Source organism: Tachypleus tridentatus, chromosome 6 (genome assembly GCF_004210375.1).
Source record: "Tachypleus tridentatus isolate NWPU-2018 chromosome 6, ASM421037v1, whole genome shotgun sequence".
Taxonomy (NCBI): Eukaryota; Metazoa; Arthropoda; class Merostomata; order Xiphosura; family Limulidae; genus Tachypleus; species Tachypleus tridentatus.
Window position 1 is genome coordinate 164,506,390 of NC_134830.1, and position 26,667 is coordinate 164,533,056.

Below are 26,667 nucleotides of genomic sequence, written 5' to 3' on the forward strand. Positions count from 1 at the left end.
CTATATAAAGGGGACATACATATATCATCCAATTCCCACGGACAGCCTTCAACAATGCAAATATTTTATGTATTATAGCAACCATTTTACTTCATACATTCAAGCACTATTCGTTTTCGTATATAAATGGTAATAACGTAGTTATAAAACATATTTTCACTGCAAGAACTTGTGTTTTACTACTAGAGTACGCCAGCAATCGATCGGTATCTCCCACGTTTAAGGGCGGAAACTTAAAAATATTCTCTGTGAATAGTCTGTAGTAATCACTGGATTGTTTTATATAAAAGCGTATATACTATTCCTCCGCTAGGTGGCTAGATTTGCATTGCTTTAGCAACGACCTTATGGAGAGAAACGGTTATCAGTTGAAAACCTATAGTTGAACGTGCGTGGGAACAAAGACACCAGACGAACTGGGAGCCCAACCAGGAGAAGTAAAGTTTGGAAAGTGTGGATCGTTTTGTCGACGTTCAGAAGAACAAACTACTAAGATTTCTAGAAAGATCCACTTCATTGATCATAAAGGTGAGGACGGTTGATGTTCGTTTTGAGTTTAACGATAAACGTCAGTAAAACCAGCGTTTCTGTCTGGAAAAAAAGGAAACAAACAAGTTTATGTTTACAAACCCAGTTTATCCCTCCATCACTACCGGCATCTTGTCCTCAAGTTATCTTTCTAGTGTTATCTACTTAGTTGGATCCTGGGTTCTCTTTCTAAAAATATTCTTGTTTAGTTGATGTGAAATTATATTTCTGAAATAATCATTCCACTAAGACATCGGGTAATTGTTAATGTATTCTTATCATTAGAACCCTTGATGTTTTGTTAGAAGAGCTTGTAGAACAATCCTCCTAATATGGCTCTAGTTATTTGTAATGTATTCTTATCATTAGAACCCTTGATGTTTTATTAGAAGCTTGTAGAACAATCCTCCTAATATGGCTCTAGTTATTTGTAATGTATTCATATTATTAGAATCCTTGATGTTTTATTAGAAGTTAGTAGAACAATCCTCCTAATATGGCTCAAGTTATTTGTAATGTATTCTTATTATTAGAATCCTTGATGTTTTATTAGAAGTTAGTAGAACAATCCTCCTAATATGGCTCAAGTTATTTGTAATGTATTCTTATCATTAGAACCCTTGATGTTTTGTTAGAAGAGCTTGTAGAACAATCCTTCTAATATGGCTCTAGTTATTTGTAATGTATTCTTATCATTAGAACCCTTGATGTTTTATTAGAAGCTTGTAGAACAATCCTCCTAATATGGCTCTAGTTATTTGTAATGTATTCATATTATTAGAATCCTTGATGTTTTATTAGAAGCTTGTAGAACAATCCTCCTAATATGGCTCTAGTTATTTGTAATGTATTCTTATTATTAGAATCCTTGATGTTTTATTAGAAGCTAGTAGAACATTCCTGCTAATGCGACTATAGTTATGTTTAATGTATTCTTATCAAGAGAACCCTTGATGTTTTGTTAGAAGTTAGTAGAACATTCCTGTTAATATGGCTCTAGTTATTTGTAATGTATTCTTATTATTAGAATCCTTGATGTTTTGTTAGAAGCTAGTAGAACATTCCTGCTGATATGGCTCTAGTTATTTGTAATGTATTCTTATTATTAGAATCCTTGATGTTTTATTAGAAGTTAGTAGAACAATCCTCCTAATATGGCTCAAGTTATTTGTAATGTATTCTTATCATTAGAACCCTTGATGTTTTGTTAGAAGAGCTTGTAGAACAATCCTTCTAATATGGCTCTAGTTATTTGTAATGTATTCTTATCATTAGAACCCTTGATGTTTTATTAGAAGCTTGTAGAACAATCCTCCTAATATGGCTCTAGTTATTTGTAATGTATTCATATTATTAGAATCCTTGATGTTTTATTAGAAGCTTGTAGAACAATCCTCCTAATATGGCTCTAGTTATTTGTAATGTATTCTTATTATTAGAATCCTTGATGTTTTATTAGAAGCTAGTAGAACATTCCTGCTAATGCGACTATAGTTATGTTTAATGTATTCTTATCAAGAGAACCCTTGATGTTTTGTTAGAAGTTAGTAGAACATTCCTGTTAATATGGCTCTAGTTATTTGTAATGTATTCTTATTATTAGAATCCTTGATGTTTTGTTAGAAGCTAGTAGAACATTCCTGCTGATATGGCTCTAGTTATTTGTAATGTATTTTTATTATTAGAATCCTTGATGTTTTGTTAGAAGCTAGTAGAACATTCCTGCTGATATGGCTCTAGTTATTTGTAATGTATTCTTATTATTAGAATCCTTGATGTTTTGTTAGAAGCTAGTAGAACATTCCTGCTGATATGGCTCTAGTTATTTGTAATGTATTCTTATTATTAGAATCCTTGATGTTTTATTAGAAGCTAGTAGAACATTCCTGCTAATATGACTATAGTTATGTTTAATGTGTTCTTATCATTAGAATCCTTGATGTTTTATTAGAAGTTAGTAGAACATTCCTGTTAATATGGCTCTAGTTATTTGTAATGTATTCTTATTATTAGAATCCTTAATGTTTTGTTAGAAGTTAGTAGAACATTCCTGCTAATGCGACTATAGTTATGTTTAATGTATTCTTATCAAGAGAACCCTTGATGTTTTGTCAGAAGTTAGTAGAACATTCCTGCTGATATGGCTCTAGTTATTTGTAATGTATTCTTATTATTAGAATCCTTGATGTTTTATTAGAAGCTAGTAGAACATTCCTGCTAATATGACTATAGTTATGTTTAATGTGTTCTTATCATTAGAATCCTTGATGTTTTATTAGAAGTTAGTAGAACATTCCTGTTAATATGGCTCTAGTTATTTGTAATGTATTCTTATTATTAGAATCCTTAATGTTTTGTTAGAAGTTAGTAGAACATTCCTGCTAATGCGACAATAGTTATGTTTAATGTATTCTTATCATGAGAACCCTTGATGTTTTGTTAGAAGCTAGTAGAACATTCCTGGTAATAAGGTTTTAGTTATGTTTAATCTATTCTTATTATTAGAATCCTTGATGTTCTATCAGAAACTAGTAGAACATTCCTGCTAATACGGCTCTAGTTATTTTTAAAAGATCCTTGTTCACTCAAACTGACATATCTTTCACGTTCATGTGTTTTATCTAAAACAATGTGAGTTATTTAGTGGAATACCTTTTACTACTCTTATTATCTTCCTGAAACGTTTTGGCTGTCATAACATTAGTTTTTCTTTTCAGTTAAGCCATGATAACACTTCCCCAAATTGTATTTACAGAATATTCTGTCTAGCATCTCCCAGGTGATATTTGTAGAAACGTTTCGCATACACATTCGTGGTTATATTATTAACACTCCTCATGTTACATTTGCTGAGACATTGCCGCGTGTACACCCCAAGTTATATATAAATATATACAGTTCTTGCTAACTTATAAATTATTTTTACTGATACATTCCTGGCTGTATTAATAGAATATTCTTGTTAATACTACTCGAATAATATTTAACTAGAAGTTCAATGCTGCATCTATTGGTCGTTCAACATGAAGTGTTAGATTAGGTATCATTAGTGGTCACCTGGAAAAGGTTGAAATATTTTACCTGATTGTTATGCTAGTGGTCTGATTTAAATAAGGTCACATTTAGTGGTTCGAGTACCGCGTAGTGTTACTGTTACTTGGTTGCAGGACAAACTGCAACTATACCTCAGGGTGAAGCTATTTTTATTGGTGTTTTAAAGAGTCAAGGCGTTAAAAATAATGATTGAAATAACTGTACCATACAATCAATACAATTAAATGTAATTGGCTGAAAAATAGTTATCTGCTCGTTGTAATGTAAGTATCTCCTCCCACCCAAAGCTTGATAAAACTAATATGCTCGTGCGATTGAGTTACGTCACGTGCGTTTGTAGGTTTGGTGAGAAGTCTTTGAAATTTTTTTATTGACTAGAGTTCCTCCGTTAACCGCCCCCACCCCCAGTGGCACAGCAATGTGTCTGCGAACATAACAATGCTAGAAAACAGGTTTCGATACCCGTGGTGCTCAAAGCAGAGATAGTCCATTGTGTAATTTTGTGCTTAATAACAAACCTACATTAGGCCCGGCATGGCCAAGCGTGTTAAGGCGTGCGACTCGTAATCTGAGGGTCGTGGGTTCGCATCCCCATCGCGCCAAACGTGCTCGCCCTTTCAGCCGTGGGGACGTTATAATGTGACAGTCAATTCGTTGATAAAAGAGTAGCCCAAGAGTTGACGGTGGGTGGTGATGACTAGCTGCTTTCCCTCTAGTCTTACACTGCTAAATTAGGGACGGCTAGCATAGATAGCCCTCGAGTAGCTTTGTACGAAATTCAAAAACAAACAAACCTACATTAATTAAATGTTACAGCGATACTTTTAACAACCAACAAAGGTGTCTCAAGGTTTTACGTAAGTTTTTTGTTTCTTTTATATACATATATAACCTTTTGTGTAGCATGTAATATTTTGGTTTTAAACATATAAATGTAATAAACAAGAAAATAAAATGTTATATTTGCTGTTTAGACCGTGGTAGAACTTCGGATTGCAGAACTGACGAGTCGGAATAGCCCCCCGTTAGTACAGCGGTATGTTTACGAACTTACAACGCTCAAATCCGGGGTTCGATTCCCCTCGATGGGCTCCGCAGATAGCCCGATGTGGTTTTGCTATAAGAAAACACACAAACACGAACCGGAATGAATTCGTGCGATAACATCAAATATTGCTATGAAAGTGTGTGTGCGTTATGTGAGTGACAGTTAATCCCTTAGTATGGTGGTAATGGGTAAGGTGCTGTTGACTGTCTGACTTCTATCTAGTAAATAGTTAAAAATAAGAGACAGTGGCTGATAACCCTAGTAGCTATACCATAAATACAAGTACTTGTTATTTTAATATTACAGTAATGACGGACATGCCGGTCAGGGGTCAAGAATTGTAAAGTGATGTACAAGGACAGGATGGACATATTTTTAACTTACAGCAGTTCCTTATGGCTTTTAATGTGCTGTATTAATCCAAATTTAAAAAATCTTAAATCTTATATATATTGTGTAGCACTCAAATCAATCAAAGTGTCAAGTTTCTTCTTAGTTAAAAAAAATTTAGATGGCATAAGAATCCGTTTTAACCTGTTGACTGCTAAGTATTTCAGCTGTACGGCAACTCCAAACCAAGTTCAAAATATAACTCCAATGCTTCTTCAATTTGTAACTTTTTCGTGACGCCATTTTGGATCGAAAGTGAAACAATTTGTAAGTAGGTCAAATGCATGTATGGTTCTGACATCTAGGTTAAAGTTAGGTATTACTTATAACAAATTAACTCGTCCGTAGCACTGCGTTACCGATCGGCTTGGACGAGTTATCTCGTCTACGGCAGTGAACAGGTTAAACTTGAGAAGAATGTAACTTGTTTGTCTACCTATTTGTACCATAGAACAAAAAAAAAAAAATCTAAACATTCTCACAACACAATTCGCAATTTTAAAACATTAACTGGAGCATTTGCACTCAACCTGAAGTTCGTACAGTCAGTACTAGTTAACTGTACATTAGCTGCTACATTCAGAGACAATAAGAGACTTTACTACTGTTAAAAGAACCAGAATCAGCTACTTGATTGTTTACTTATCAATACACTGGGAGACAACTGTAGGATTCAGACTTGATAACACAGTCAACAGTTAACTGTTGAATTGTCAATGCATTCAGAGACAAAAATTTGACTGTAGAATTAATAATACAGTCAGAGTCAGTAAGATGTCCAATTTTTTAACAAACGCAAAACCAACTAGGCATGCAATCGTTAATACAGTCAGAATTAGCTAGAATTAGTATTGTTAATACAATAACGATTAACAGATGTACAGTTGTTAAGCAACTCAGAAAACAATACCTGTTTTTTACCTAACGACATAACAACGCGTACAGTCATAGAGCAACATTGTACAAGCTTTAATACGGTAAAATACGGTTTTTATTTTGATATGTTAACAACCCATGCACTCTTGCTTCTGAAATATATCTCTCACGTTAATTTAAGTGACATGGATAAAGTTGTGATACCATCTGACTGCAGATAAAAGTATTATTTCACAGAGGAATCAAACTATTTATTTTACTAACTGTTGCTTACCATTTGCACAATATTTTAAACTGCTGTAATAGTTCAACTATTAAACTCGAGAAAAAATACTTTATTTGGCCTGACATTTGGTTTGTTTCGAATTTCGTACAAAACTACACGAGGGCTATCTGCACTAGCCGTCCCTAATTTTGCAGTGTAAGAAAAGGGAAGGCAGCTAGTCATCACCACCCACTGCCAACTCTTGGGCTACTCTTTTACCAACGAGTCGTGGGATTGACCGTTACATTATAACGTTCCCACGGCTGAAAGGGCGGACATGTTTTGTGTGACGGGGAATCAAATCCGCGACCTTCAGATTACAAATGGAGGGCCTTATCCGCCTGGCCATGCTGGCCAATGCCCTGACGTAGTTCGTAATAATAAATAAGAGACGAAATCAGAAGGAAGGAGGACCTCTTATTGTTGTTTTACTGGCAATATTCTCTATTTTTACAGAGAAGGTGTTTTCACAGGGATTAGTATAAAATTTAAAGTTGACGAAAATCATATGATGGAACGGACTGTATTTGGCATTTAACAGTGAAAAGTGTAAATAATTTATTAAAATTTCCACCTAGTGGCAGATAAATGAATTATATATTTTTAATACGTACTGTATAATAATTTTTAACAGTTGAGAAGCAGTAATAGCACTGTAAATATGTATATATTTCATTTATTATATTAATAATAATTTCGTAGCTGAAATATCTTAAACATTTTAAAATAATCATCTGATACCAAGTAAAACATTGCACTAATTTTGCTCGCTAGGACTTACTCTCCCTATTTGGTCAATCGTCCTGTTACAGTGCTAACGTTCGGGGTTCGATTTCCCACGATAGACAAAGTGACATATCCTATCAAGCATCTTTGCACAAAACCAACAGCATGGATTATTTAAAACAATGCAAGTGCTAACAATTCAACCTATGTGAAACTCTTTAGAACAATATCAGACACGCGTGTAATGAGTCTCCTAATTTTGTTTATAACGTTCTACTTATCCAAATGAATTCGAATATTGTATTGCTAAATGTTTAGTCAATAGACAGTAATTTGTGAGTGAAAAATGAAATATTTAAAGATCATTTGATTTGATTCCAAACAGTTACTAGTGATTTGTGAGCAAAAGAAGGAGAGAGAGAGCTGACAGTGAAATACGCAAAGATTATTCCAAACAACTAACCGAGTTTTTTCTTTCACATTTTGTGAAATTTCGAACTATAAATACGCCAGAAACGTCAGTAATTTTCGTAATTATATTTAGTTAACATGAAAGACAGCGCCAAACGTGGCAAGAGGTTAGCATGTTAGACTGAGAAGCGAGAGGTCAAGGTTCGTCCTATGTATATGCAGGTGAAAACCCTTGATACTTTCAGCTGTTGTGGTGTCATAAGTGTGACAGTCAGTTCCAATATCTCGATATAAATAACACCAGAGACGGCGTAGGCTGCTGAAACTGATAATTCTTCTCTTTGGTTTGAAGCTTTTGAATACGGTTGACTAAGCAAGTCTGAATCTTAGATGTCTCTAACCTGGCTGTTGAAGCTGAACGTGCCAAAAACACGAAAAATAATGAGAGACTTGACTATAAAAATAAAAATATTTCAAAGACAAAAGACCATTTAAGTGTATTGTACACATTTATATTCGTTAACCAGACAAATAAACTTAATAACGTTAGTGAATACTTTTTTTATATATAAATTACTGACATTTAACATTCAATATTATTTCCAGATTATTATAATTATGAAGCCTTAGACACAATTTCTTATTCTGAGATGTCCTAATGTACCGTTTCAAACAAAGACAGGGTTACTGTTAACACTGTTCTCAATAATTCTGTAATCAGTAGTTTAGTGGCTGCTAGATTATCTACGTTTTCATTGAATTCTGATCATTCGTGATCAGAGGAGTTAACCTACATTTATCAGACGAATAGTGGAATAAACGTACTGATAAGGTTTATCGTTAAGATCTTGTATTAGACCCTCATTTACCATGCCGTTAAATATTTCTAACTTACTATTATTGTGACTAGTTTCTCAGTTATACTGGTAGCCGTCAGTTACACCAGAGTACAATTAACCTTCCTATTCGATTATTGGTTATTCCATATCCTGATTCTGTTATGACTGTATCTACTATCTTTACCGCCCCTGACATCCAGCTGTTCTAATAATGTTCTGATATACGTATTTTCCTGCTGCGAGTTATTTAGTTATTTTACAGCCTCAGCTGTTATAACAGTTTTCTCCTACCTTCAATCATTCACTAACCTACAACTGTCATAACAATCTCATTGTACTGTCCGTCACTCACTAACTTACAACTATCATAACAACCTCCTTTTACTGTTCCTCACTCACTAACTTACAACTATCATAACAACCTCCTTTTACTGTCCGTCACTCACTAACTTACAACTGTCATAACAACATCCTTTTACTGTCCGTCACTCACTAACTTACAACTATCATAACAACCTCCTTTTACTGTCCGTCACTCACTAATTCTTACAACTGTCATAATAACCTCTTTACTGTCTGTCACTCACTAACTTACACAACTGTCATAACAATCTCGTTTTACTGTTTCGTCGTTCACTAACTTACAACTATCATAATAATCTCGTTTTTGCTGTCTGTTGTTCACTAACTTACAACTGTCATAATAATCTCGTTTCTACTGTTCTCACTCACTAATCTTACAACTGTCATAATAATCTCGTTTTGCTGTCTGTCGTTCACTAACTTACAACTGTCATAATAACCTCCTTTTTACTGTTCCTCACTCACTAACTTACAACTGTCATAACAATCTCGTTTTGCTGTCCGTCATTCGCTAACTTAACAACTGTCATAACAACCTCATTTTACTGTCCGTCATTCACTAACTTACAACTGTCATAACAATCTCCTTTTACTGTTCCTCACTCACTAACTTACAACTGTCATAACAATCTCATTTTACTGTTCCTCATTCACTAACTTACAACTGTCATAACAATCTCATTTTACTGTCCGTCATTCACTAACTTACAACTGTCATAATAACCTCCTTTTTTACTGTTCTCACTCACTAATCTTACAACTGTCATAACAATCTCGTTTTGCTGTCCGTCATTCACTAACTTACAACTGTTGTAATAATCTCGTTTTACTGTCCGTCATTCACTAACTTACAACTGTCATAACAATCTCATTTTACTGTTCCTCACTCACTAACTTACAACTGTCATAACAATCTCATTTTACTGTTCCTCATTCACTAACTTACAACTGTCATAACAATCTCATTTTACTGTCCGTCATTCACTAACTTACAACTGTCATAACAATCTCATTTTACTGTTCCTCATTCACTAACTTACAACTGTCATAACAATCTCATTTTACTGTCCGTCATTCACTAACTTACAACTGTCATAACAATCTCATTTTACTGTTCCTCACTTCACTAACTTACAACTGTCATAACAATCTCGTTTTTTACTGTTCTCATTTCACTAACTTACAACTGTCATAACAATCTCATTTTACTGTCCGTCATTCACTAACTTACAACTGTCATAACAATCTCATTTTACTGTTCCTCACTCACTAACTTACAACTGTCATAACAATCTCATTTTACTGTCCGTCATTCACTAACTTACAACTGTCATAACAATCTCCTTTTACTGTTCCTCACTCACTAACTTACAACTGTCATAACAATCTCATTTTACTGTTCCTCATTCACTAACTTACAACTGTCATAACAATCTCATTTTACTGTCCGTCATTCACTAACTTACAACTGTCATAACAACCTCCTTTTACTGTTCCTCACTCACTAACTTACAACTGTCATAACAATCTCATTTTACTGTCCGTCATTCACTAACTTACAACTGTCATAACAACCTCTTTTACTATCTGTCATTCACTAATCTTACAACTGCTATAAACAATATCTTGTTGCTGTCCGTCACTCACTAACTTACAACTGTCATAACAACCTCCTTTTACTGTTCCTCACTCACTAACTTACAATCGTCATAACAATCTCCTTTTATTGTCCGTTATTCACTAATCTGCAACTGTCATAACAACCTCCTTTTACTGTCCATCACTCACTAACTTACAACTACTATAACAATCTCTTTTTACTGTCAGTTATTCACTAATCTAAAACTGTCATAACAATCCACTCTTACTGTCACTTATTCAGTAGCTTACAATAGTTATTAAAGTATTCCATAGTTGTTCTCAGTTATTATAACAGTCGAATCCCACCGTCAGTTATTTAATAATATCCAACAACCCTTTTCCCTTATCAGTTATTCACTGACCTTGAGCTCCCTTAATAATATTATTCTGCCATCAGCTATTCTGTAACCTCCAACTGTAATAATTACTTTCTTCTATCAGCAATTGTCCATAATATTCTCCACCCGCTAGAGATACAAGTGTTGTCGCAATCATTAACATTTAAGTGTAAGTTATAAATACAAGTACGACAACAGTAGTACTTTGTAGACACTGTCTTCACGTCAAAATAGACGTATGAAACCTAAAATAAACGGCCTATTCTGCTAAAATTACCGAATATGTCGTCAACTAAGAAGTTGCTGTATTTCCTGCAGCCTAGATTACACGCGAAATGCGAGATTATGAAACGTGACGTTTGTAGAGATTAACAAATGCTCATTACGAAGCTAATAACAATATATCGTAAAGAAAACTCTCACACGTAAGGTTGTTAATGAAAATTGTGACAGGGTATTTTGAATGTTTGAACAAATGTAGCCATTTCCCTTAAATCCGGCATTTGTGGATAAATATAAACCGAAATGAATTATGATTAACACATATAATAAAGGGTAAATGCTGACAGATAAGGCGTCTTAGTGAGCATCGAAAGTAGTGCCAGATAGTTGGAATCTTGTTTGTGTCTGTTCCATCTTATGAAGCCCCCGCTGGCACAGCGGTAAATCTACGAATTTACAACGCTAAAATCAGGGGTTTGATTCTTCTCGGTGGACTCAGCAGATAGCACATGTGGCTTTGCTATAAGAAGAACAAACCCACTATCTGAAGAATAAAAAGATAGATCAAAATGTTCATAAAAAATTGAGCAGTTGCAACTTCTCAGGTAAATGGTTATTTTCCTGTAATTTCATTTTATATACTTTTCTACATGAATAATAGAGATTCCTTCAGGTCGTGATAATACTGCTAATAGAATAGTATAGTTTATGTAATAAAACAAAAACTATACGTTTCAGCTTTAATCTGGACAGCTGATGCCTGAAAAAATAGACATCGTTTTTCTTATGAATCCAATATTTCATGGATAACTGAACTAAAAATGCGTAATTTAATATAATATTTACGTGTTTCTTTTAAAATTTGTTTCCAGTGAATATTTTGTTTTAATGGATAAAGTAGTGTAACCATCGTAGATATAAATCTTTTTATGGAACCTAATGATGGATAAGTTTATTTAACCACGGTATATAAAAGTTTCTGTAAGATTTCACAATGAAAGAGGTGTTACAATCACGATACACAGAGATTTTATCGTTTTGCACAATAAATAAATTTATGTTACTATCGTGCAAAAACGTTTTTATATATCTGAACAATACATAAACTGATGTTAACACGGTACACAAATGTTTGTATAATATTGCACAATTCACAGATATAACGTTTGTTTCCACAGTTCTATATTTCTTTATAACGACATTTTAATACACAGTTTTATCTAGTAGAGAGATCCATTGATAAGTTTCGGTTATCATTATTTATTCAACGGTGTCACCTATATTTACCACAGCCAGTAACGCCATGTTTGAACTGCGCTCTTTAACGCTCAGATTTATCACTTATATCTCGTACAATGCTTTTAACGCTTAGATTCATCACTTACATCGTACAGTACACTTTAACGCTCAGATTCATCATTTATATCTCGTACAGTGCTTTTTAACGTTCAGATTCATCACTTATATCTCGTACAATGCTTTTTAACGCTTAGATTCATCACTTATATCGTACAGTACACTTTAACGCTCAGATTCATCATTTGTATCTCGTACAGTACACTTTAACACTCAGATTCATCACTATATCTCATATAGAGCTTTTTAACGTTCAGATTTATCACTTATATCTCGTACAGTGCTTTTTAACGTTCAGATTTATCACTTATATCTCGTACAATGCTTTTTAACGCTTAGATTCATCACTTATATCGTACAGTACACTTTAACGCTCAGATTCATCATTTATATCTCGTACAGTACACTTTAACACTCAGATTCATCACTATATCTCATATAGAGCTCTTTAACGCTCAGATTCATCATTTATATCTCGTACAGTGATATAAGTACTGAAAGGGCGAGCATGTTTGGTGCGACCGGGATTCGAACCCTCGACCCTCGGATTACGAGTCGAACGCCTTAACACACTTGCAGATAGCTCAATGTGGCTTTGCTATTAGAAAAAAAAACACACACACAATTATTTAGGGTTCAGTGACTATGACACAATCTACGTGCAATCTGCTCATGGTGGGTTCGAGTTCCGTCACTGAACATACTCGTCTTTTCAACTTTGGCGGACGTAATAACGTGACCGTCACTTCAACTTTTCGTTGACAAACGAGTGGCCCAAAAGGTGACCGTTGGTGGTAATAACTGTCTTCTGTTTAACCTATAACTTTAAAATTAGGGATAAGTAGCGTAGATGGCGCTCGAGTAACCTCACGTGAAACTCAACAAAGAAACAGATAATCAGTTAACATGTTGCATTCATCACACGAATCATTTGAAGAACTCTCGAGAATATTTCTCACTTATTTTATTTCATTTCTTAAAAATAAGTACAATATTATTAATTTACGCGAGAAATAGGTTAATGTCCTTATAAAAATATTAATTAAAAATGACAAAATTATGTCTATTCCATATTTATAGATTTTTAATTAGAAGTCCACCAAACACTGAAGTTTTACAATTCTCTCGTTTCCTAAGAGATTTCCCGGTGGATAAAGCACTCACTCGTAATCCGAGGGCCGCGGGTTCGAATCCCCATTACACCAAACATGCTCGCCCTTTCATCCGTGGGGGCGTTATAATGTGACGGTCAATCCTACTATTCGTTGAAAAAAGAGTAACTCAAGAATTTACGGTGGGTGGTGATGACTAGCTGCCTTCCCTCTAGTCTTACACTGCTAAATTAGGGACGGCTAGCGCAGATAGCTCTCATGTAGCTTTGCGCGAAATTCAAAACAAACCAAACGTTATAGATTTATACAGCTCATACAGACATAGGTCACATTTGAATATCATATTACTTGTAACATATAATTACAAATGAAACGCATATATTGAAAAGAAACTTACCTGGTCTTTATACTAATCTAAAGCAAGCATAGAATTAGAAATTAATAATAATCTGATTCCTATCTATTGCCATAGAAAGCTTGTTTGCACTCTGCACTCCTTTCGAAGTAATAAATGGTAATTTAACCTTTCTCTAAGGATATTTTATTTTTCCCATAATCCTTTTAAATTAAATTTTCATATCGTTTCTTAATTGTACACAAACTTTCTCTTAGTTTTCGGGAACATATTTCTCATATTGTTTAGTTTTATTTAATTTTAATTTCAATGATACTGTTCTCCATGACATGTGTTCGGTTTTTTTTATAATATATACGTAGAGAGAATATTAATACTGAAGAGTTAAATTCAGTTTTATAGCACTTAGCTTTCCTTTTAATACCAATCAAATTTGATTATTGGAACCAAACTCTTTGATAATGTATCTTCATTGCTAAAACTAAAAAGTGGGTTAACTATATATAATTTCTTTTTTTTTAGTTGAAGATTGTAATGATATATATAAAGTTCCACTAGAATTTCATCTTTTACCTACTGTACCCGTTTGTTTTAGTTTGTTACGTTTATCAGTTCTCAGTCACGTAAAAACGGTCAGACTCGTGCCTGTTTCCTATCATTACATAGAATTAAGAAAAAAAAAATAACTTTAACATATCTCAACTATTTCTTTTATTACCACTACAGTTTCTTCAGTAACCGCATTATGAGGTAATAATAAAGTCAGGTGGTTATGGCCCTCGACTCGTAATCCGAGAGTCGCGGGTTTGAATCACCGTCACACCAAACATGCTCGCCCTTTCAGCCGTGGGGGCGTTATTATGTGACGGTCTATCCCACTATTCGTTGGTAAAACAGTTGGCGATGGGTGGTGATGACTAGCTGCCTACCCTCTACTTTTAACTGCAAAATTAGGGACGACTAGCGCAGATAGCCCTCGTGTAGCTTTGCGCGAAATTCACAACAAACCTAGCCCTCAATTTCTGCGATAAGAAACTTTTACCAAGTACGACGCTTGAAAGTGTGTTTGTGTGTATGTGTTTTCTTATAGCAAAGCCACATTGAGTTATCTGCTGAGTCCGCCGACGGGAATCGAACCCCTGATTTTAGCGTTGTAAAGCTGTAGACTTATCGCTGTACCAGCGGGCGATGCGCTTGGAAGTACTGACTATATAATGAAATAATTAGCATTTACCACATAAACACTTGGAATAAATTATATATTCACCCACACCTTATCTATTATAACATCAATATATAATAAATAGATCAATCAGCACATACACATAAGTTTATTATATCCTTTCTGATGTCAGCTAAATGGATTATTGATTCATATTTTTCCTCACATAATCCACCCCATCTTCAACTGTAAGACGTTGAAAGATCTTTTTGAAATTTCCTCATTTCTACAACTTTATTCAGTCAGTCTCAATTTTATATCCTTCAACAACAATCATTTGTTGCAGTATCTTGGACTTTAAAGAATATATGGTTCTTGGTTTGTGTATTAAATGTCATGCACTCCACTGAGTTTTCTAAGAGTAATGTTCCTAATTTTGATGAATTTTTGACCAAACAGATTAAAAGGTCCATACCAATGTCTGGTAAATAGTTTTAAAATAATTGACAAGGAATACGTTTATTTTCTTAGCATAAAGCGATAAACCCTAGATTTTGAAGACGTTGAAAGATCTTTTGTTTCCTCATTTCTACAACTTTATTCAGTATTAATTTTATGTCCTTCATGCACTCCAAAGAATATATGGTTCTTGGTTTGTGTATTAAATGTTTTCTAAGAGTAATGTTCCTAATTTTGATGAATTTTGACCAAACAGATTAAAAGGTGGGAGGGGTCATTTCCTATACCAATGTCTGGTAAATAGTTTTAAAATAATTGACAAGGAATACGTTTATTTTCTTAGCATAAAGCGATAAACCCTAGATTTTAGCGTTAAAAGTCCGCAAACCTACCGAATGTCGGATCAACCAACACGTGAAAATAAGTTCACCTTCTGTCAGAGAGAAACATACTGGATAACTGTCAAGCAGTCAATACTATTGATCTAAAAGTTTTCTATTCATAACTTGAAGAATCTCAATCATTATAATACTTTCAATACATCTCTTCTTCATATTTATAAATGACTTTTCTATTACCCAAATCAACTTTTTTTTTCTAAAATCAATAAAGCAAAAAATAGTTTTTTTTTTTGTTTTGAATTTCGCGCAAAGCTACTCGAGGGCTTTCTATCTGCGCTAGCCGTCCCTAATTTAGCAGTGTAAGACTAGAGTGAAGGCAGTTAGTCATCACCACCCACCTCCAACTCTTGGGCTACTCTTTTACCAACGAATAGTGGGGGTTGACTGTCACATTATAACGCCCCCATGACTGAAAGGGCGAGCATGTTTGGTTCGACTGGGATTCGAACCCGCGACCCTCGGATTACGAGTCGAACGCCTAAACACACTTGGCCATACCGGGCCTGAATTGTTAATGGATTTGAATAAATAATTTCGTTTTGGTGATTTTGGAATTAAGTTATGTAAATGTAATTTGTTTATTGGCAACAGTCTCTGTGTAAACAATGTTGCTGATTGCGTGTGTTCGTTGTAGCACTACGTGGTTTCACTGTTAACCAAAATCATTTTATTTGTTCAAACGAATGAAGCATAACAAACACAACTCACGTATTTTCCGAAACCAGTCATTCAAGTCACATAACGTCTTTGAGAAAGTTTTCTTTCCTTCCCACGCGGAGGCTGAGCGTGACCCAATTATAAGTGTGCCCGAATTGTGAGGTGGTTTATTTGTGATTCACGAAACATTTCCGAAAAAAAACAAAAACGTTCCTACTCTACGGTTTTAGGTGCGAGACAAGGTTTAAGCATTTTATTGATTTGTTTTGTTTTGAATTTCGCGCAAAGCTACACGAGGGCTATCTGCGCTAGCCGTCCCTAATTTTGCAGTGTAATACTAGAGGGAAGGCAGCTAGTTATCACCACCCACAGCCAACTCTTGGGCTACTCTTTTACCAATGAATAGTGGGATTGACTGTCATATTATAACGCCCCCACGGTTGAAAGGGCGAACAATTTTTGTTGCGACGGGGCTCGAACTCGCGACCCTCGGATTACGAGACGAGTGCCTTAACCACTTGGCCATGCCGGGCCCACTGATGAGGAAATAATTCCCCAAACCGATATAGTTAAGTAGCAAGAGATAACTCGAATGATGGATTAGGCTTCACATTTATCTTTCAGAAACAAATTAAATATTTTAACCCAAAAATTACCAAAATTGATCTACAGCAATAAAGTTATTGCGAAACGGTGACAAACTATCGTGCTTTCAAAGTGCTGCTCAAATGTGGCAGATGCAGTTTTTGTGGCGTTTTTGTGATTATTGGTTGCTCTTCTTCGACTAATCGATAGGCGTTACACGTAAATGAGTCTGTAGTACGCAGCCGTTAACACATTTCCTGTCACCTGAAATAAAGTATTACGTTTATCTGGGAAATGTTTACCATTGATGTATGATGTTTATTTAATAACGTTTGTAAAGGACGTGACTTTGAACGGACTCAGCTATTTCATTACAGGGTAGGTACGTATTTATAACGCTATAGTCAGTGGTTCGATTCCCCTCGAGTTACATAGCAGATAGCCCGATCTATCTTTCTACATGTCTTTCAATAGAATTCTAAAGCGACCTGTATAAATGCTGGCTCAAAAAAGAAAAGAAAAATTATTATGTTTCTTTAAAAAAAAATTTTTTTTCCAGAACGCGCTAAGAACTATAAGTTTGAATAAAAAATTGTGGTATATTTAGAACATTTTAACTCTGTCTCAAAAGGTGTTAATATGCTTTGCCATTCCTCATTCAACACATCTCTAAATAGAGCTACTGCGAGTTTCGACTGTTCTGGAAAGTGTTCATTGATTCTCGAGGTCTCCTACGCACTTACAATGCATTTAGTTCAAGTCATTAATATTTTATTGTCAAAAGATGGGGGTACAAGAAAACCATTTTACTGAAGGCCTATCGCTCGATACCAAAACTATGTAAGTGGGCTGAACGGTGAGACATAAAACTACACCTGAAATGCTATTTATATATACGTTATAAAGATTAGTTTTAGTGTTAAAAACTGTCGAAGCTCTGAATTAAAATTGACCCAGTACCAGCAGCAAAATAACACGTTTAACAGCAATTGGTTTTTATCAGTTCTCATAATTTTCATACATTCGATTACAAACATAGTTTTAATCACATATATTAACCATATATGCTTCCAGTGCTTTGTCACTTACATATTCACCAAATAACACAGTTAATGTGCAATGAGAAATAGTTCAAACAGTTGTTGCCATGGTTCGTACTTCGTTCGTACGATTGTTTGTCTTAAATGTAATTGTTAATTAAATATTATTATTATTACTAAACAATAATTACTAACTTCTTTATATTCAAGGTTTCATGCTAAACTGACGTCGTATTCAGTGAAATTTGTGCATGGTAAGCTATTAGCCATGACAACTACTAGCGTCCAATCACCACTGACTTACCTTAAGCACTTAACACTGCCACCTGTGTGTAAGAGCTCAGATAGCTCACTGTGTAATTTTTGCGATAAGAAAACCAACAAGATGTGTTTGGCTGCGAAACGCCAGTAAGTTAGCCGCCTGATGTTAACCTCCCCCTAGTGGCACAGCGGTATGTCAGCGGACGTTCAAGACTAGAATCTGGGTTTCGAGACCTGTGATGGGCAGAAAACAAACAGCCCATTGTGCTGGTTTGTATTTAATTATAAATAAACAATACTTCTTTCAGAAATAGGCAAAGTTTTAATGTATGATAAGACTGCTGAAAGTCCTGAGAATAAACAGAGTAGAGCCCGGGCATGGCCAGAGGGGCGTACGACTCGTAATCTTAGGGTCGCGGGTTCGAATCCTCGTTGCACCAAACATGCTCGCCTTTTCAGCCGTGGGGGTGTTATAATGTAACGGTCGATCCCACTATTCGTTGGTAAAGAGTAACCCAAGAGTTGGCGGTGGGTGGTGATGAATTGCTGCCTTCCCTCTAGTCTTACACTGCTAAATTAGGGACGGCTGGCGCAGATAGCCCTCGTGTAGCTTTGCGCAAAATTCAAAAACAAACAAACAATAAACAGAGTCAGCAATTAAATTCCAGCAAAGCTTACTCTGCTGCAGCGTTCAGCTTCGTTTTGTGTTACACATCACTGTTTTGTCGTCTTTATATACTGGTAGCTATAAATTAGTCCCAGTATTGAACCGAACGCAGATAAAGGGTGTTAGTTAAGAAAAAAAAAACGATAAGAAGAGGATGCAAGTGAATTACTGCAAGACAAACTACCTTACAAATACAGGGTCGAGAGAGGGAATGTCTTCTTGTGATACAACAAACTACCTTACAAATACAGGGTCGAGAGAGGGAATGTCTTCTCGTGATACAACAAACTGCCTTACAAATACAGGGTCGAGAGAGGAAATGTCTTCTCGTGATACAACAAACTACCTTACAAATACAGGGTCGAGAGAGGGAATGTCTTCTCGTGATACAACAAACTACCTTACAAATACAGGGTCGAGAGAGGGAATGTCTTCTCGTGATACAACAAACTACCTTACAAATACAGGGTCGAGAGAGGGAATGTCTTCTCGTGATACAACAAACTACCTTACAAATACAGGATCGAGAGAGGGAATGTCTTCTCGTGATACAACAAACTACCTTACAAATACAGGATCGAGAGAGGGAATGTCTTCTCGTGATACAACAAACTATCTTACAAATACAGGGTCGAGAGAGGGAATGTCTTCTCGTGATACAACAAACTACCTTACAAATACAGGGTCGAGAGAGGGAATGTCTTCTCGTGATACAACAAACTACCTTACAAATACAGGGTCTAGAGAGGGAATGTCTTCTCATGATACAACAAACTACCTTACAAATACAGGGTCGAGAGAGGGAATGTCTTCTCGTGATACAACAAACTACCTTACAAATACAGGGTCGAGAGAGGGAATGTCTTCTCGTGATACAACAAACTACCTTACAAATACAGGGTCGAGAGAGGGAATGTCTTCTCGTGATACAACAAACTACCTTGCAAATACAGGGTCGAGAGAGGGAATGTCTTCTCGTGATACAACAAACTACCTTACAAATACAGGGTCGAGAGAGGGAATGTCTTCTCGTGATACAACAAACTACCTTACAAATACAGGGTCGAGAGAGGGAATGTCTTCTCGTGATACAACAAACTACCTTACAAATACAGGGTCGAGAGAGGGAATGTCTTCTCGTGATACAACAAACTACCTTACAAATACAGGGTCGAGAGAGGGAATGTCTTCTCGTGATACAACAAACTACCTTACAAATACAGGGTCGAGAGAGGGAATGTCTTCTCGTGATACAACAAACTACCTTACAAATACAGGGTCGAGAGAGGGAATGTCTTCTCGTGATACAACAAACTACCTTACAAATACAGGGTCGAGAGAGGGAATGTCTTCTCGTGATACAACAAACTACCTTACAAATACAGGGTTGAGAGAGGGAATGTCTTCTCGTGATACAACAAACTATCTTACAAATACAGGGTCGAGAGAGGGAATGTCTTCTCGTGATACAACAAACTACCTTACAAATACAGGGTCGAGAGAGGGAATGTCTTCTCATGATACAGCTAATTCTCACACTTAAGTAATTGAAAATATAGGAAAGAATATTTTATACATTTATCGAATATGATGAGCGGTTGTTCGCTTCTTTAACTTTACAAACTCACTGTCATACTATTTGGATACCGAAATTAAAAGATCAAAATTATAACATTTATGCCTCCGTAGAGAGCTATGTTCTTTCTTCAGACTTTCCAAGCTGTTTTGAAAATCTTAAAAAGCTGTTCTGAGTATTAGGTTCTCTAGAAATAAATGACGGAATTCTCACTATGATATTTACAAACTGAATATTGAGTAACTTATCGTTGATTGGTTGGTTTAATCCAACGTTTTGTCGTTTACAAGGTGTCGTAGCTCTCTGCTGTTTCAACTTTACTCAGAGTAAATTTCGCAATCCCCAAGGCAGCATGTACAAGAAGGACTTTCGTCTGATTTTCCTCTACGACTTCAAACTTGAACGAAAAGCTACCGAAACTACACGGAACGTCAACCAGGCATTCGGCAATGTTACTGAACGTACAGTTCAGTTGGTTATATATATATAGTTGGTTCCAAAGGTTACGATATGGAGATGAAAGTCTTGAAAACCAAGAAGGTCGTGGAAGGAAGCCATCCTTAGATGAAAACACATTAAAGGAAATAGTTGAGACAGACCCGAGCACAACAGTACGTGAGCTTGCAGAAAAGCTAGGCACAAGCAAATCAAGCATTACCAACTATTTGAGTGCGATTGAAAAGACAAAAAAGTTAGATAAGTGGGTTCCGCATGAACTGACTGAAGATCAACAAAATCGGCGTTATAAGACCTGTCAAGGATGACACTTCAAAAATTGAACGAATTGATAATCGAGGTTCTGCCTCATCCACCTTATTCTCCAGACCTTTCCCCTATATATTTTCATTTTTACACACATTTTGACAACTTCTTTAAAAATAAACACTTTAAAAACTAGGCAGCTGCATAAAAAGCTTTCAGGCAGTTCATTGACCATAAAAACTCTTAATTTCTACAGCAGGGGCATAAACAGAATCGATACACGTTAGCAAAAGTGTATTGAAGCAAATGGCACTTACTTTGATCAAAGCATGTTTTACAACATTGGTTTATATTTTTCCAAACTTCGCAGTTCAAAAACGAAATTTCTGGACAACCTAATACTTCAGTCAGTACTTGTAAGGTGTTCAGGTCCAGTTGCAGAATCCCAAGTGAAACGCGTGAAAAACGTACGTTTCAAGAGCGAAACGTTTTGGAGCATAATATATTGTTTACAGTTTCTTTCACAAATCCCTAATTTTGAAATGATAGACAAAAAGAAAGCCAGTTTGTCAACAGTCACTCCTTTAACTACTCTTGTCTGGCCGAATAATAGAATTCGATTCTCACTCTTATAGCACACCAGGTCCGACGTTTGAGTCTCTCAACTAAAGTGGAAAATTAATAAAAAATTAATTTTACTTTCATTTTGTTTGTTTTTAAATTTCGCGCAAAGCTACAAGAAAGGCATCTATCTGTGCTAGTCGTCCCTAATTTAGCAGTGTAAGACTAGAACGAAGGCACCCACTGCTAACACTTGGGCTACTCTTTTAATCAACGAATAGTGGAATTCACCGAACATTATAATGCTCCCACGGCTGAAACGGCGAGCGTGTTTGGTGTTATGGGGATTCCAACTCGCGACGTTCAGATTACTTGTCGAGTGTTTTAATCACCTGGCTATGTCGGGCCTACTTTTATTTTGATCAGGTAAACAGTTGTTGGTGGGTGCTGTTACCTTCATTATAATCTATTAACTCAAATTTTGAGACGACTATAAGCAAATAGCTCTTGAAACGCTTTGGGTGAAATCCTCAAATAAACAAACAAAAAGTTATAAAGTGTGAAATTAAAACTTAATTCATTGGAGCCAATTTTAGATACAACGAAGCATAATGCTCTCTGATATATATATATATATCAAATTTAGATACGACGAAGCATATCGCTCTCATACATATACCAATTTACACAATAAAATATCCAGTACTCGAAATAGTTATGGTTTGTTTTGCAATTAAGCACAGACATACAAAATGGACTGCCCACCACAAGTATCGAAACCTGGTTTCTAGCCTTATAAAAGTCCGCAGACATACCACTGTGCCGGGCAATAATTATATAATCAGTGAATGAAAGGAAAGCATTACGTGTAATGTTCCTCTTTATTCTATGAAAGCATAACGTGTAATGTTCCTCTTTATTCTCCAAAAGCATTACGTGTAATGTTCCTCTTTATTCTCTGAAAGCATTACGTGTGTGGCTCCTCTTTATTCTCTGAAAGCATTACGTGTGTGGTTCCTCTTTATTCTCTGAAAGCATTACGTGTGTGGCTCCTCTTTATTCTCTGAAAACATTACGTGTATGGCTTCTCTTTATTCTCTGAAAACGTACCTACGTCAAAATACGTTCATGTGTTTATGACAGCCTGTGTTTGGATATCTTCAAAAGATAAATATAGTTGAAAACCGCATAGACGATTAAAATAACAAAATTAAACAAAAAATTAAAGAATTTTCAAATTGATGTGTGTGTATATATATATATATATATATATATTGACTATTGTTCTACTTATTATTTAGTTTTGGATGTCATCCAACTGGTCAGATAGTGACACATTAGTGTCAGTGTGGTTATGGTATTATGGTCCTCATACGTACCATATAAAAAGAGTGTATGGATTAAAGTTGTGCAACTCTATGAGACTAAATTTCATGTTTCGGTAGAACTGTACAGAAACACTGTTAGAAGGTACACGAAACTGGTGTTACTTTTGATAATATAAATGTGACATTGAATAGATTATGGTGTACTCTTTAAGCGACAGTCCAGTAAAAATACAGCTTTAAGTACAGATATATCAATGTCACATAGAGGACAGTAAGAATGACATTAGTACGAACTGAACTTAATAGGCATGCGTCTGCTCCAAAAAACAAAACAAACACTGCACAAGAGAGATAAAGATGGCCAACTCAAAACACTGAAAGAAGTATTTGACTCCAAACAACGAGGATATCTGAATCCTTTTTGTTTATACAGATGAATCTAATTTCAAACATTGACAACAATCCATGCTGATTTGATTAACACGGAGAATAATATCACAGCCAATGTAAATCACTTAAGGTGAAGCATGCTGGGAACTAATAATAGTGTGAGATGTATGTCAGTTAATGTTGTTCAAATCTGTGAGAGAGAAAAAACTGATGGCAACCTGACTGTTAATTGGTACAGCAAATATTCTTATTCATCATGTCATTATTTCGATAACAAGGCTTCATCGTTCAATAATAAAGTAATCCCAAGTACACAGATAACATGATGAAATGGTGTCTGGGAAAAGACCAATTGAACACTTAACAAGGCAAGGCCTGAAGAAAGATCTGATATGAAAGTTATTGAGACTGCACTGTCTTATATGGAAAAATCAAAAGGTCAAATGGTAATACCGGACAATTTGAACGTTAATTTATAGCAGCATAAAAATTAGGTGTATTTTTATGTTTAAAACAAATACTAAATATTACTGAATTGTATATTTTTGTATATTTTAGTTTATTTGTATATATTTTTTGCATTTTCTCAAATAACGTACTGCAGTGATTATAAGTTAACCATTAATTGAAACGGTTAACTCATTTTTGTAACTCCTCTTTGCGTAACATCTGAGCGTTTCCATATTTTGGAAGATTATAAAATATATCACATTTATCATCACGACGGTACTAGTTGTTTTTAAAAAAAATGAGATCTCTGTCATTACTTAATTTGTTTCGGTTGAGTCTTGGCATTAGTCTCAAGGTTAAGTGAATGACTTAATCATTTATTTTCGCTCAAATGCCGAAGGCATTTAAACAAACGCAAAGACAACAACCGACAAAACAAAAACAACACTGATAAATTGTTAGTGAGGGTTTCGCTACGACAAAGAATACGTTCACAAGAAAAATATTCCTTGTTATTAATTTCTTTAGAGGTCCGACGTCTATGTCATTATGTTGAACACCGATGTTGTCGAGTCTAAGGTCTATAATTTATCTGAACTGAGCATGAATACTGCTGCCAAGTGCCAAGTTGGTATTCATATCTGTACATACCAGTGTTGATAAGTCAGTTTGAATATCGACAAAAAAGTTATTTCTGACAGATTCATGTATTTAGGTGTAACTACGTTCAACATGAAAATTGTGAAAATAATCTGACACTGGCTTATTTACAGACCTATATCTGTCTCACTATGTTCAACATGAAAATTGTGAAAATACATCTGACACTGGCTTATATACTGACCTATATCTGTCTCACTACGTTCAACATGAATATTGCGAAAATACATCTTACACTGACTTATATACTGACCTATATCTGTCTCACTACGTTCAACATGAAAATTGTGAAAATACATCTCACACTGGCTTATATACTGACCTATATCTGTCTCACTACGTTCAACATGAAAATTGTGAAAATACATCTCACACTGGCTTATATACTGACCTATATCTGTCTCACTACGTTCAACATGAATATTGTGAAAATACATCTCACACTGGCTTATATACTGACCTATATCTGTCTCACTACGTTCAACATGAATATTGTGAAAATACATCTCACACTGGCTTATATACTGACCTATATCTGTCTCACTACGCTCAACATGAATATTGTGAAAATACATCTGACACTGGCTTATATACTGACCTATATCTGTCTCACTACGTTCAACATGAATATTGTGAAAATACATCTCACACTGGCTTATATACTGACCTATATCTGCTCACTACGTTCAACATGAAATTGTGAAACTACATCTGACACTGGCTTATTTACAGACCTATATCTGTCTCACTACGTTCAACATAAATATTGTGAAAATACATCTGACACTGGCTTATATACTGATCTATATCTGTCTCACTACGCTCAACATGAATATTGCGAAAATACATCTGACACTGGCTTATATACTGACCTATATCTGTCTCACTACGTTCAACATGAATATTGTGAAAATACATCTGACACTGGCTTATGTACTGACCTATATCTGTCTCACTACGTTAAACATGAATATTGCGAAAATACATCTGACACTGGCTTACAATATTACTGACCTATATCTGTCTCACTACGTTCAACATGAATATTGTGAAAATACATCTGAGACTGGCTTATTTACAGAATATCTGTCTCACTACGTTCAACATGAATATTGCGAAAATACATCTGACACTGGCTTATATACTGACCTATATCTGTCTCACTACGTTCAGCATGAATATTGCGAAAATACATCTGACACTGGCTTATTTACAGACCTATATGTGTCTCACTACATTCAACATGGATATCGTAAAGAGACAACGTATTGCGAATACATTCAACATGTGGGAAACTAGCACAAAGTTTTGAATACTGTCCAGGAGATATCTCAAATATATAACGTTTTGATTTCACTCTGATGTTTATTTTAAAATACACGTATCCCAATAAAGCATATCCGTGTTTTCTCGAAAACAAAGTTACAAAATGCTAAATTTTCCAATAATAAGTTTCTAATTTAGGGTCGGAAAATAACCCATCACGCGCTTCCTAACGGCGGCAGTAATAGCTTTGAAAAAAAACAAAAAAAACATTGAAAGTTGTTGTCGAAGTTTTCATGGTGGTTCCTAAGATAAGTTGTGTCATTCACAGTGATATCAAGTCTTAAGCCGTTGCCAGACTGAGCCTTTGGGCTGTAACTATGGTAACCGTGGTTATCAAGGGAACAACTGTAAACATTCAGGAAACGTTATGATTCTAGCTTTGCAGAAGCGCACGAATATATATATATATATATGTGTGTGTGTGTATGTGTAGTGAAATTTAGTGCAGGAAGTACTAGAAATCAAGTTCGATAGAGATAAGAAGAGGTTTTAACTTTTATCTGGCTAATAAAGCTGACTTAGTGAGAAAAACATCTCCAAATAAAGTGAATCAGATAGAACAGAGACTTTTAGAAATGGTTCTTGTTATTTATTCCAACGCAACAGAAAACCGAAACTAAGAAACAAATTCGAATGCACGTGAAACTAACAAAGGAACGTGTGTACAAAAGTAAATATTGTTCAAATAAACACAGTATAATATTTACGCTAGGATATGAGCACCATTCGTTCTATAGTGAAGTTATCTCTTGTAATTCAATTTCATTTAGAATTTCAAAAGTGTTGGAAGAAAGATTTAGTAGTTCCGAACAAAAATGTAAGCATTATGTATTTTACTTAGCTTCTGTGTAAGTTGTTGGAAATAAATATATATATGTATATATATTACTAATTTTTTTATGTTTCTATGAAACCCGT

The 26,667-nt window shown here is 35.1% G+C and overlaps 1 pseudogene across 1 annotated transcript in view; it reads left to right on the top strand.

Annotated features, from left to right (window-relative positions):
- Window positions 1–348: 348 nt before the first annotated feature.
- LOC143254346 (solute carrier family 7 member 14-like) overlaps window positions 349–26,667 on the top strand; it is a 53,208-nt pseudogene continuing 26,889 nt past the window's right edge. The window contains exon 1 of the transcript XR_013030148.1: window positions 349–528. The product of XR_013030148.1 is annotated as a solute carrier family 7 member 14-like (transcript). The remainder of the gene's footprint in view (window positions 529–26,667) is intronic.